The sequence below is a fragment of the Benincasa hispida genome, chromosome 9 (genome assembly GCF_027475165.1).
Source record: "Benincasa hispida cultivar pf3 chromosome 9, pf3_genome.v1.1, whole genome shotgun sequence".
NCBI lineage: Eukaryota > Viridiplantae > Streptophyta > Magnoliopsida > Cucurbitales > Cucurbitaceae > Benincasa > Benincasa hispida.
The window spans coordinates 53,736,383-53,750,461 of NC_143486.1; positions in this window are offsets into that span (position 1 = coordinate 53,736,383).

Here is a 14,079-nt window from a genome sequence, read left to right on the forward strand (position 1 = left end):
GAACTCGTAGTTCGTGTTAAACATTCTATTTATCAATAATAATGACTTGTTGATTTTGCATCTTATTATGAAAATCCAATAAACATATCATTGGCTATAGTCTAAATACTGTAACTTTATGTAGTGCCATAAACAGGATTAAGTTAACAGTATATAGCTTAAATGATCTAATAAGTATATGGATGAAATTGGGTATCTCATCCTGGTAACACTATTGGATGCGGCTCACTCTATAGTTATTACAAGAAATTGTAAAGTGCTACAAATGATGTGATCTACAAATCGTTCATGTTGAGACATGTGAGTGGGGGCATCCTATCCAATGAGTTTGCATATAGACTAGACCACGGAAATAGTCACTTTTCTTTATAACGACCATTTAATGTTAAAACTGACTATTTCATTTATCAAATAACCTAGGTTAACTCGATCTTAATCCTGAGCTAGCTATGAACTTCTGTTTTTTGGGGATTATTCTTTGATCTGCAAACGGTGAGAGTAGTCCAACAACACTGCTCAATAAGCTTCCCATTTTGGAGATAAGACCGGATGAATAACTGGAGACATAGCCTTGTAAGATGGAATTCGCTTCCTAATTTAGGGTTAGCAGATAAATTGTTCTCTTAAGTACTAATTCCAGATCTTGAATAATCGGGGCCCGCCTTCTCATGATAGAGAAAGGATTTGAATCATAGGGATTATGAATGAGAATTGTTCATTGGAGGGTCAGTAGAAACTTAAGAAGCAAGATGTATTCACAGGGGTAAAATGGTTATTTTGACCTAGTTGTGATTACGAACAACCTGTGAATGATCGATTTACTGATTATGGTTATAAAGTGTACATAGTATATCTACAGTGAGGGGAGTTCAATTATGAGCTAATGGAGTGTCCCAATAGTTAACAAATGGGGTTTAGATCGGTCCTATGAGTTTAGCCAATTAATCCCGAACCATTGAAGCCCATTATCTGTAGGTCCACGAGGTCTCCCTACTAGCTCATAAATGGTTAAGCTTTAGAGTAGCTTGAGAAATTAATTTGAAATGTTCAAATTAAAATTAAACGGAATAGGAGAATATATATTTAAATATGATCTAAATATATGAAGATGGTTTTGTGCAAAAATTAATTTAATATTTGATATTAAATTAATTAATATTTTTAAACTAATCTATGAAATTAATTTATGAAATTTGATTTTTCAGTTTTTGAAATCAAATTGAAATTGGTTTTGGTTTTAAAGAAAAATTAGAAAATTGGGATTACATGCACAAATGAAAATATGTGGTATTCCATTATCATCTTCTTTATGCTCACACAAAAATCACTTCCTCTTCTTCATTAAACTCCAAGCATGAGTTGCAAGCCATGCACATTTTATTCTTTGCATGTTCATCTGCAATAAATAAAGAATAATGGAGTGATCTGGAGGGATGCATTCTACAGAAATTTTGAGAGAAACTTTCGACTAAAGAAAAGTTCTTCAAAACTGAGTGTTGTGAGCTTTTCGTTTTGTTTTACATTGCTTCAAGCTGTTCTTGAGTCCCACAACTCGGTCTAAAGCTCCAAGAGGATAGTAGGAAAGATCTTGAGGTGGTTCACGGTGATCTTAGGAGAAGACTGTTGTTGTTTGATCAAGATCTTGAAGAGTTCTACAAAGGTATGATCTAAAACTCTCTTATTTAGATGAGTATGTTTTAGTTTTTGCCAAAATTAGTGAATTTGAATGCTTATGGATCCTTGATACTTTCGTTGCATGTTATTACACTCTAACATCAAGTTGGGTCGTTACTAAATACATGCATGCATGGAACTTAAAACGACACCCTTTTATAGTGAAATAAATGCTAAATGAATAAGGTAAATTCAAAAGACCTTCATTAAATTCAAATATTAAAATCAAACGATATGGTATCCATAAATCATAAATGATCATAAATAGGTCTGAAAACAAATCTTAATAGTAAGTTTCAAACATCAAAACTGAAAGTTGAAAACATGAAAAGTAATCTAAATATCATGAGCGGAAGCATAATACTAGTCCTAGTGGCTCGATCATGGATTCCGCTTGTCAATCGTCGGTACATCTCTACCCTTACCTGAAACAACAACATGAGAAAGAATGAGTACAAAATAATCAATAAGTAACCCCACTACTAAGATCAGGCTAGGTATCTATGTCTTCTAGATGCCTACCTCTGGTGGAACATATAAACTTCTCTAGTTCTCATGGGACATATAAAATACATGAATAACTGAATTTCATCATACTATAGTTAAGTATACCGACTACCTCTAGTAAGTCCCGTAGGACCCACAACCTCTGGTGAACCCCAAAGGAGACACCACCTCTAGTGAATCCTAAAGGAAACACAACCTCTGGTGAATCCCGAAGGAAAGCACCACCTCTAGTGAATCCCGAAGGAAATACAACCTCTGGTGAATCCCGAAGGGAAGCACCACCTCTAGTGAATCCCGAAGGAAACACAACTTCTGGTGAATCCCGAAGGAAAGTACCACCTCTAGTGAATCTCAAAGGAAACACAACCTCTGGTGGATCCCGAAGGAAACCACCACCTCTAGTGAATCTCGAAGGACACACAACCTTTAGTGACCATCTAACTAATCAGTGAGAACACTATCACAATCCCAATATCACAAGTATCATAACATGGTCCTGTAACATACATATACATCTCATCCTCATGGTTCTACAACATACATATACATCTCGTCATCCTGGTCCTATAACATACATGCACATCTCATCATCATGGTTCTATAACATACATATACACCTTGGCATCCTGGTCCTATAACATACATACACATCTCATCGTCCTGGTCCTATGACATACATACACATCTCATCATCATGGTTCTATAACATACGTATATACCTTGTCATCCTGGTCCTATAACATACATAACATCTCATCATCATGATTCTATAACATACATATACATCTCATTATCATGGTTCTATAACATACATATAGATTTCGTTATCATAGCTCTATAACATACATATACATCTCATCATCCTCAGATTTAGCAGGATCTTCAAGAATAATAATATAATCAATCATCCTAGCATTCAAACATTTCTATGTGCATCTAGTCTTTTAAATCCTCATGCCAGCAAGGCATACATAAACATCAAACCATCAATATATCCTCAGTAACCATAATTATTAATACTTGGCTCTAGTCCTTTCAAACCCCAATCAATGAAGGCATACTTACATATCATGCTAACTAATAATCCTTAATAAATCATAGTTATCATTGCCTAGCACTAGGGCAGTTCCAGTAGTAAGATTACTTGCCTCAAAGTAAATCCAAATTAGTTCAAGCAAGTTTATCCCCTCCTTGCCAAGGAGAGCCTTGAAGCGACATCTATAATAAATCCAATATTCAAATTATCCCTCGAGTCCTTTCCAATTAACCAATTTACTGAAGGTCTCCCATTTTAACTTTACTAAAATCGTGGCTTGGTCCAAGGTTAATTTTCAAAACTCACAAAGACTTACCAACCTTAACAAATTTTCTACCAAAATTGGTCTTAAACTTCAAACTTGATGGGCCATCTCAAAATCCTCCCAAATCTTGAATCTAAAATTCCAACATTATGGGTTAATCAAATCAAACCAAAATCTTAGTGGGTAACCACAAATTTATGTCAAAACTTGACAGGCATTCAAGCTACTTTAAGAAAACCCATAAAAATACCCATTAATTTACCAAAAATCTCAAGAATTCGACGAAATTAGTGGCGAAAGAAAACCCTCACAGCAGGCCCGCGATGGCAGCTTGACGACGGTAGCAACTGTGGCACGTAGATCTGCAAAGCTAGACAGATGAGCAGCACGTCGGTCGAGGTTGGGCGACGCGTAGCTATGAGAGTGGACGAGGCTCTCGGTGAGTGTGGGTTGGCAATCAACAACTGGCTGGACGCGTCTCAGATCTGAACGGCTCAACGGTTGGTTGGATGTGTCTCAGATCCGAACGATGAGTGTCAGATCTGGCATATAGCTGAAGTCATGCGATTGGCTGGAGGCGCGAACGGCTGGCGACGGCTGATAGATCGAGTGGTGGACGAAGGGGCTAGATCCAGTCGACGGAAAGGAAGAAAAATTTTAGGGGGGCTTGGGCGGCGCGAGGGTGAAAGGAAGGGGAAGGGAAAGAAAGAAAAAAAAAAGAAAAATGAAAGTAAAAGAAAATATAAAAAGAAAATAAAATAATATATTTATTTCATTTTATTATTTTCCGATTCCACTTATTCTATTAAATTTCTTTTCTTCCCAAAATAAAATTAATTAATAGCATCTAAATTGAACTATGCGACATGGAAAGCCCAATTTCCACAATAATTAAACTTCAGCCATTACACTTAAATGCCCAAAATTTCAAAAAAACGCCCTCAAATAATAAAAATTACTAAAATTACACTATCATAAACTTTTGAGGTGTTACAAGATCAATCTTTTTTATTCGGTTTGATAGGATTAAATTAATTTCAATAAAAGATTAAATTTGTAGCAAATATATTTATAAGGGACCTTTTGTCTAAGGCGGGTTCTGGCTAGACTTGGGTACTTAAGATGACGGAAATGGAGCACCCCTATCTGGGAACCTATCTGGAAAAGTAAATTAGATAGATTTGCTACAAGCATGCAATTGTTGATCGACGAGGATTTTCCTCTAAGATGAAATTTGGAGTTTTTGACTTAGGTTCTGGAGTTGATCCCATTACTCTCCAGAAAAGGAAGAACTCTAAAGAAAATAAATATGATTTATTTGTCTTGGAGACTTGCTTAGTAGATAACAATGCTTCTACCTGGATAGTTAATTCAGGAGCTACAAACCACGTATGTTCTTCCCATCAAGGATTTAATTCTTGGAAACAGTTGGAAGCTAGAGAGATGACTCTTAGAGTCAGTACTAGTGAGGCCGTTTCAGTTGTTGCTGTAGGCAGGCTTAAGTTATTTTTGGACAAGAAACGATATATGTTATTAGATAACGTATATGTAGTTCCTCATATAGAGAATAACCTAATTTCTGTTTCCTGTCTAATTGAACAAAAATATTCTATAGCCTTCTTTGAGAATAGTGTTTATTTTTAAGAATGGAATGAAGTTAGGTTTTGGTTCAATGAAAAATAACTTATATGTACTAAGGTCGTTAGTCATAAAAGTTGTGTTTAATACTCAAATGTTTAAAACAACAATAACTGTAAAAAGACCAAGAATTTATCCTAAAGAAATGTCCATCTTTAGCATTTGGACTTCTAAATGGTTTAGAAGAGAACTCTTTACCAATATATAAGTCATGCCTTGAAGGCAAAATGACCAAACAACCCTTTACTGAAAAAGGTTTTAGAGCCAAAGAAACCTTGGAGTTTATACATTCAGACCTCTGTGGTCCGATGAATGTAAGAGCATGAGGTGGGTATGAATATTTCCTCTCTTTCATAGATGATTATTTTAGATCTGAGTATCTATACCTAATGCAACATAAGTCTGAAGCTCTTGAAAAGTTTAAGGAGTACAAGACTGAAGTTGAAAACTTGTTAGGTAAAAAGATAAAAATGTTAGGATATGTGTCCTAATTCTCCTAGTAGTCTCATAGTTTGTAAACACTTTGTGAACATATTGTTATTAATAAAATAAGTGTTATTTTATAAGTATTTACTCAATCTAATAAACTAAGATCCGAGGTTATTTATGTAATTTAAGCATGTATGTGGAGACATACAAGTGAATCATGCCTTAAGTAATAACCTAAATGGTCTGTAGTATAAGGATAAAGGAGGGATACCTATCATGGTGACACTACGGATACGACCCGTTTTGTAAATGTTACAAGTATTGAAAAGTAAGAAATGGTCTGATTCTGACTATTCATGTGGAGACATGCGAGCGGGGTATCCTATACAAAGAGTTTGTATAAGACCGAACCATGAGATAATTAGTCTTTTTATATAACGTTGTTGATAATTGAGACTTACATTTCACTAGGATGACCATAGGTGACATAACCTTAGTCCTAAGTGAGTTGGGAACTCCTACTCATGAGGGCGATCTTTTGATTTGTATGGGTGAGAGTGGCCAGATTGCCAACTCGACAAGCCTACCATTTTGGGGATTCGTCTGATTGGGGAGCTGGGAACTCAGCTACACAAGACGAAATTCACTCCTTCCCCGAAGCAGGGGTAAGTAGATAAATTAATCCCTTAAGGGCTGATTCCGGGTCTTGAACATAGTAGCCACACCCTCTCTTGGAAGAGAGGACTCTGTCATAGTAGGACTATGACTTATTGTTCATTAGAGAAATCAGTGGTACTTAAGGAGTTAGATGTAACTACGGGGGCAAAACGGTAAATTGGCCCAGTTGTACTTACGAGCGATTTGTGAAGGGTCATCGCACTTTTGATTAGTTATAGACACAAAAATATATCTGGAGTGCGAATAGTGAAACTTTCGATCTTTAGTGGAGTGACTAACAGTTAATGGATGGTGGATCTTGTGATTAAAGAGTTTATTCAGTTATTCAGATACCGTTGGAGCTTCAAACTACAGGTCCATAAAGTCCCCTTAGTAGGCCAATAGGTTCAAGTTGATAATCAGATTTTGGGTTAGTTTGAAGTATTCAACAAGAGAAAATTTAATTATATGTGATATAATTAAATTAATTCAATTATATGTGATATAATTGATTTGATGTATTAGATACATTAATTGGAGGAATTAATATAAATATGATTTTAAATACCATAAAATAGAAAAAGAACTATGGTTTATATGTTTCATCTGATGAAATATTAAAATTATATGTTATAAATGTAATATGATAAATTGGTTGTCATATTTATTTATAATATATTAATTATATGATAATTAATCTTTTTCTTTAATAATCGAATTGAGTGTGAGGTTATTGGAAGTTTTACGGTAACTGTGAGATAAAAGGAAAATGGTTTTCGAAAATCAAGTTGATGGATTCATTCGGATTGATCTCATAAAAAGGCTATCGAGTAAAAGTGTTTTACTAAACAATAGTAAAGAGAGACTACACGATCAAGTTTCGAGTTTACTATACGATAGTTACTTGATTACTCGTTGCTACACGATCGAGTAGCAAAGTCTATACCACAGGCTTCTTCTTACTGAACGATCGAGTATCTAGTCTATATGATAGACTTCATCCATTTCCCACTTACTCGATCGTCTACTCGATCATCTACCTCCTCCTTTCCTCTTTCCAAAATCACACAGAGCCCACAACTCCTAGATTCTCACATCGAGCATACCAAGGTAACTCTTGTGGTGATGTTCTAGTTTCGTTCGAGGTTTGAGGATTGAGTTGAACTCGATTGTGATCGAGGTTCATCCAGACGTACGTTGAGATCGTGTGTTAATCGTTGTGTTCAAGTTCGTGTTGTTGAACCAGTTGCTGAACGATCAAGGGATACTTGAAGAAAGGTTCTTCAAAGGTTTGCATACTCTATCCCTTGTCTGTTCATTTGAAAAGCATGCTGTAATTTATTTTTATGCATAATCGTTTCCGTTTAGACTGTAATTGTTTGAGTTCTTTAACAATGAAATTTGGAACGATCCGCTTCCGTTCACTTAATCTTTATGTTTAGATTTCCTTCAAAAAAGCATTACGATCTTATAGTGGTGGAGAGTATATGGACTTAAGATTCCAAAACTATATGATAGAATATGGAATCACGTCCCAACTCTCAGTCCCAGGTACACCTCAGTAGAATGGTGTATCAGAAAGGAGAAATAGAACCCTGTTGGACATGCTTCGATCTATGATGAGTTATGCTCATCTTCCTAACTCGTTTTAGGGATATGCAGTAGAGACTAGTTTATAATTTAAACACCGTTCCTTCAAAGAGTGTTTCTGAAACACCTTTTGAGTTATGGAGAGGTCATAAAGGTAATTTACGCCACTTTAGAATTTGGGGATGTCCAGCCCATGTGCTAATGGAAAACCCCAAAAAGTTGGAACCTCGTTCAAAATTGTGCCTATTTGTAGGTTACTCCAAGGAAACGAGAGGTGGATACTTCTTGATCCAAGTGAGAATAAAGTGTTTGTATCGAAAAACGCTACCTTCTTGGAAGAAGACCACATGAGGGATCATAAACCACAAAGTAAACTTGTTTTAAATGAGATTTCTAATGAAATTGTTAAAGACTTCAACAAGAGTTGTTGAACAAGTTGATGATCAACAAGGGTTGTTGATGCCAGTTCATCTAGTCATCAATCTCAAGAGTTGAGATTACCTCGACATAGTGGGAGGGTTGTGAATCCACTTGTATGCTACATGGATTTAACAGAAACCCAAAACATCATAACTGATGATGGTGTTGAGGATCTATTGTCTTATAAGTAAGAAATGGAAAATGTTGACAAGGATGAATGGATTAAAGTCATGAATCAAGAAATGGAGTCCATGTACTTCAATTCTATCTTGGAGCTTGTAGATCAACCTAATGGGTAAAACCTATAGGTTGTAAGGATCTACAAGAGGAAAAGAGGTATAGATGGAAAGGTACAGACCTTTAAAGCTAGACTTGTGACGGTTATACCCAGGTTGAGGGAGTGGATTATGAAGAAACTTTCTCACCTGTTGTCATGTTAAAGTCTATCAGGATTCTCTTATCCATAGCCACATATTATGACTATGAGATATGACAAATGGATGTCAAGACTGCCAGAGACCATCTACATGAATCAACAAGGTCATTGAGCAAGATCAAGAGCAAAAGGTTTGCAAGCTTAATCGATCCATTAATGGACTAAAACAGGCATATAGATCTTGGAATATAAGATTTGATACTATGATCAAATCTTATGGCTTTTATCAGAATGTTGATGAGCCTTGTGTTTACAAGAAAATCATCAACAGCTCAGTAGCTTTCCTCGTGCTGTATGTGGATGATATCCTACTCATTGGGAATGATGTAGGTTTTCTTACTGATGTAAAGAAATGGCTAGCTGCCCAATTCCAAATGAAAGATTTGGGAGAGGCATGGTTTTTTCTAGGGATCCAGATTATAAGGGATCGTAAGAATAAAAGGTTGGCCTTGTCTCAGGCATCGTATATTGATAAGATGCTTGTCAGATGTTCGATGCACAATTCCAAGAAGAATTTATTACCTTTCAGGCATAGAATTGTATTGTCTAAGGAACAGTGTTCTAAGACTCCTCAAGAGGTTGAAGAAATAAGATGAATTCCCTATGCATCAGTTGTTGGCAACCTTATGTATGCAATATTATGTACTAGACCTGACATTTGTTATGCAGTAGGGATTGTCAGTCATTATCAGTCCAATCCAGGATTAGATCACTGAACGACGGTCAAAACGATCCTTAAGTATCTTCAGAGAATGAGGGACTATATACTTGTGTATGGAGATAAGGATTTGAATCTTACAAGATACACAGACTCTGACCTTCAAACTGATCGAGATTCTCGGAAATCCACATCAGGGTCAGTGTTTACTCTGAATGGATGAGCTATAGTATGGTGAAGCATCAAGCAAGGATGCATTGCAGACTCCACTATGGAAGTCGAATACATAGCTGCTTGTAAAGGCAGAAGAGGCTATTTGGCTTTAGAAGTTCCTTACTAATTTGGAAGTTGTTCCACATATGTCTTTGCCCGTCACACTTTATTGTGACAATAGTAGTGCTGTGGCAAATTCTAAGGAACCTAGGAGTCACAAAAAAGAAAAGCACATAGAACGAAAATATTATTTGATTCGGGACATTGTGCATTGAGGTGATGTGATTGTCACGAAGATTACTTCGGAGCACAACGTTGTTGATCCGTTTACAAAGACTCTCACGGCTAAAGTATTCGAGGGTCATCTAGAAAGTCTAGGTCTACGAGATATACGGCATATTGTCTAGGGCAAGTGGGAGATGTTACTAGGGTATATAGTGTATGCCCTAGTTTATTGTATTTTTTTACTTTATTTGTATTGTACATTAAGCTCTCTAAGCTTTAGGACAAGTGGAAGATTGTTGGAATTGGTGTCCTAAATATCTTTGTAATCCCATAGTTTGTAAACTTTGTATATGTTGGGGTTTGTGCCCTAAAGTCTCGTGTCATGTAGTTTGTAAATAATTTTGTACGAACATTTGTGATGTATAATATATATAATATTTACTTCACCTCTTGACTTTGCACATTTAGATGTTTTTTATTTTACCACAAACCAAAAAACTTAATATCCCTGGTTGTCTTTATGTAAATTAAGCATGTATGTAATGACATACAAGTGGATCATGTCTTAAGTGACAACTAAACTTTGTATATGAGGGAAACCTTATCCTAGTAACACTACGGACGCGACCTGCTTTGTGGAATTACAAATGTTGTGACTTGTCATGATGGTCTAAACTTGATCATTCGTGTAGTGGACATGCGAGCGAGGGCGTCCTATACAAAGAGTTTGTATAAGACTTGACCTCAAAGTGTTAATATCTTGTCATATAACTCCGTTCATGACTGCGATCTCACTTCACTAGGATGGTCATAGGTAACATGACCTCAATCCTCAGTGAGTTGGGAACTCCTGCCATTGAGGGTGGTCCTTTAATTTGCATGGGTGCGAGTGGCCAGAGCGCCGACTCAAACCTACCATTTTCGAGATTCGTCTAATTTGAGAGATGGGAACTCAACTTCACAAGATGGAGTTCACTCCTTCCCCAAAGTAGGGGTAAGTAGATAGATTACTCTTTTAAGGGTTGATCCTGGGGCTTGAACGATGTGGCGCCACGTACCTTCTCAAGGCCCGAGAGGTGTTCACACATAGTAGGACTATGTTGTAGTTCATTAGAGGGATCAGTGGTACTTAAGGAGGAAGATGTAATTACAGGGGCAAAACGGTAAATTGGCCTACTATAATTACGAGCATCTGTGAAGTGTCATCGTACTGATGATTGGTTATATCCATTGGATATAGAAATATATCTATGGCAAGAAGAGTTCAACTGTTAGTCTTTAGTGAAATGTCTGGCAGTTAATGGATGGTGGATATCGTGACTAAAGAGTTTAGTCAGCTATTCACGTACTGTTGGAGCTTTGAGCCATAGGTCCATAAGGTCCTCTTGGTAGCTTGGATACAAGTTGAGAGTCAGTTTTTGGGTTAGTTTGAAATGTTCAAATTGACAAGAGGGAGTTCGATTCTATATGATATAATTGAACGAGTTAATTAAATATGATATAATTAACTTTGTGTATGAGATATATTAATTTGGAGGAAATTGGATATAAATATGATTTATATCTAGTAGAGGAAAATATTATAATTAATATATGATATTAATTTATATGTTATGAACATGATGAGATCACATTCATTGGACAGTTATAAAGGAAATGGGACGGTGTCTCTTCTGTTCTAATAACGGATGAGTGTATTGAAAGATCACTTTGAGATGCATAAATAGCTGACGGTGTGTTAAGCATGAGATGCACAGACATTGTGTTAAAGAGAGTGTCATCGCTTAGAAAATCAGTGCTTGCACGATTGCTTACATATACGATATTGCTAAGCGATCGCTTACCGACTATACCTTCGCGTGCTGTTAACTAAATGATCGTTTACCTTTTTCTAAGCGATTCTTTAACTCTCGATATTTACTAAACAGTCGTATAGATGATCGCTTAGTTTTTCATACATGATCATTTAGACGATCGCTCACCCTTTTTCCTACACGATCGTTTAGACGATCGCTTACCCTTTCCTACACGATCGTTTAGACGATCACTTAATTTTTCCTACACGATTGTATACTTTACCTAAACGATCAAGCATCTTGTCTATGCGATAGACGACCACATCTCCCACTTGTTTGATCGTTGAGTACGGTCTCTCTTCCTCCTTCCCTCTACCAAATCCGAAAAAGCCTACACTTTGGATTTTCACTCCAAGAATACTGAGGGCTCTGAGTGGTGGTGTCATATCCATTTCTTTCTGTTCGAGTGGTGATTGTTCGAGGTAGACGGTTGGGTTTTAGATTCATTGTGAAGAAGAAATCTTCATCTGGTATGAACTTTTGATCTCTTTAGCATTATGAATGCATATTAGCATGTTTAAATGTATATGTGATAATTCTGTCACAATGAATTGGAAAAGATCCGCTTCCGCTCGTAGATACTCTTGAATAAGAGTTCCTTCAGTATAAACATATTGTTATTAATAAAATAAATGTTATTTAATAAGTATATACTCAATCCAATAAATTAAGATCCTAGGTAATTTCATGTATTTTAAACAAGTATGTAGAGACATACAAGTGGATCTTGTTTAAATAATAACCTAAATGGTCTATAGTAAATGGATAACGTTGGGTACCTTATCTTGGTGACACTACAGATACGACCCATTTTGTAGTGTTACAAGTGTTATAAAGTGCTACAAATGATTTAATCCTGATCATCATGTGGAGACATGTGAGTGGCAGTATCCTATATAAAGAGGTTGTATAAAACCGGACCACAAAATGATTAGTCTCTATATAACGTCGTTAATAATAGAGACTTACATTTAACTAGGATGACCATAGGTGATATGACCTAAATCCTGAGTGAGTTGTGAACTCCTACTCATGAAGGCGGTCTTTTGATTTGTATGGGTGAGAGTGGCCAGATTGCCAACTCAACAAGCCTGCCATTTTAGGGATTCGTTTGACTGAGAATCTGGGAACACAGCTACACAAGACAGAATTCACTCCTTCCCCGATGTAGGGGTAAGTAGATAAATTGCTCCCTTAAGGGCTATCCAGGTTTTGAACATAGTGGCCACACCCTCTCCTAGCCTGAGAGGTACTTGGTCATAGTGAGACTATGACTTATTGTTCATTAGAGGTATTAGTGGTACTTAAGGAGTTAGATGTAACTACAGCGGCAAAATGGTAATTTAGCCCAATTGTACTTACGAGCAATTTGTGAAGGGTCATGCGCTATTGATTGGTTATATCCAATGGACACGAAAATTTATTTTTAGAGTGAAAAGTGCAGCTGTCGGTCTTTAGTGGAGTGACCAGCAATTAACGGATGTTGGGTAATTTAATTAAAGAGTTTAATTGATTATCCGAGTACCGTTGAAGCTTCAATCTACAGGTCCATAAGGTCCCTTCTATAGCTCAACAGGGATTTAATTGAGAATTAATTTTGGATTAATTTGAAGTATTCAGATTAATTGAGGGAATTAATTATATGATATAATTAATTAAATCGATTACATATGTGATATAATGTATTTGATACATTATATGAGAGGAATTTGAATATGATTCAATGACTAATTATATGAATGAGATTCATGTAATTAATATAAATATGATTTATATTGAGAGAAATTAAACATTTGGATATGATCCAAATATCAATTATATGGATGAGATTCATATAAGTGAATTTAATATAAAAATGTGATTTATATTAATAAAATCTATAGGTTATGTTGTATTTGATGCAATATAAAACTATAGGCTATATGTTATATTTGATATAACATATAATGTATATATATATATGATAAAGTAGTTATTATATATATATATATATATTATTAATTTAATTGAAATTGATTAAAGGGAAGGAGTTACAACTCCTTTCCCTCATTCTCTCAATTATTATACGTGGGATTCAAGTGGTTGGAGAATCTTCTTCTTCCTCAATTTTCTCTGTGAGAAGTGTTCTCTTTGAAAGAATAACACTGAAGAAAAAAGTTCTCTGGAAAAATTTCCCTTTCCTCCTCTCCATCTCTTTCTCTCTTCCAAGGATTCAAGCAAAGCCCATAACTCTTGCTTGAACCCTTTATCCCAAGAGAATACAAAAGGTTCTCAATTGGTGTTGTCCTTTTTGAAGAAGGAGATCCGCGTGGAGAAGGTGATCCATTCGTGACTTGTACGAGGGAGTTCTTGAAGAAATGGTTCTTCAAAGGTTAAGGGTTTCTGATTTAAGTAAATGCATATCTTATTCTTTTTTTTTAAAAAAAAATTAAAACTTATATTCAATGAAAAAATGGAATTTGGGTCGATCTTTGC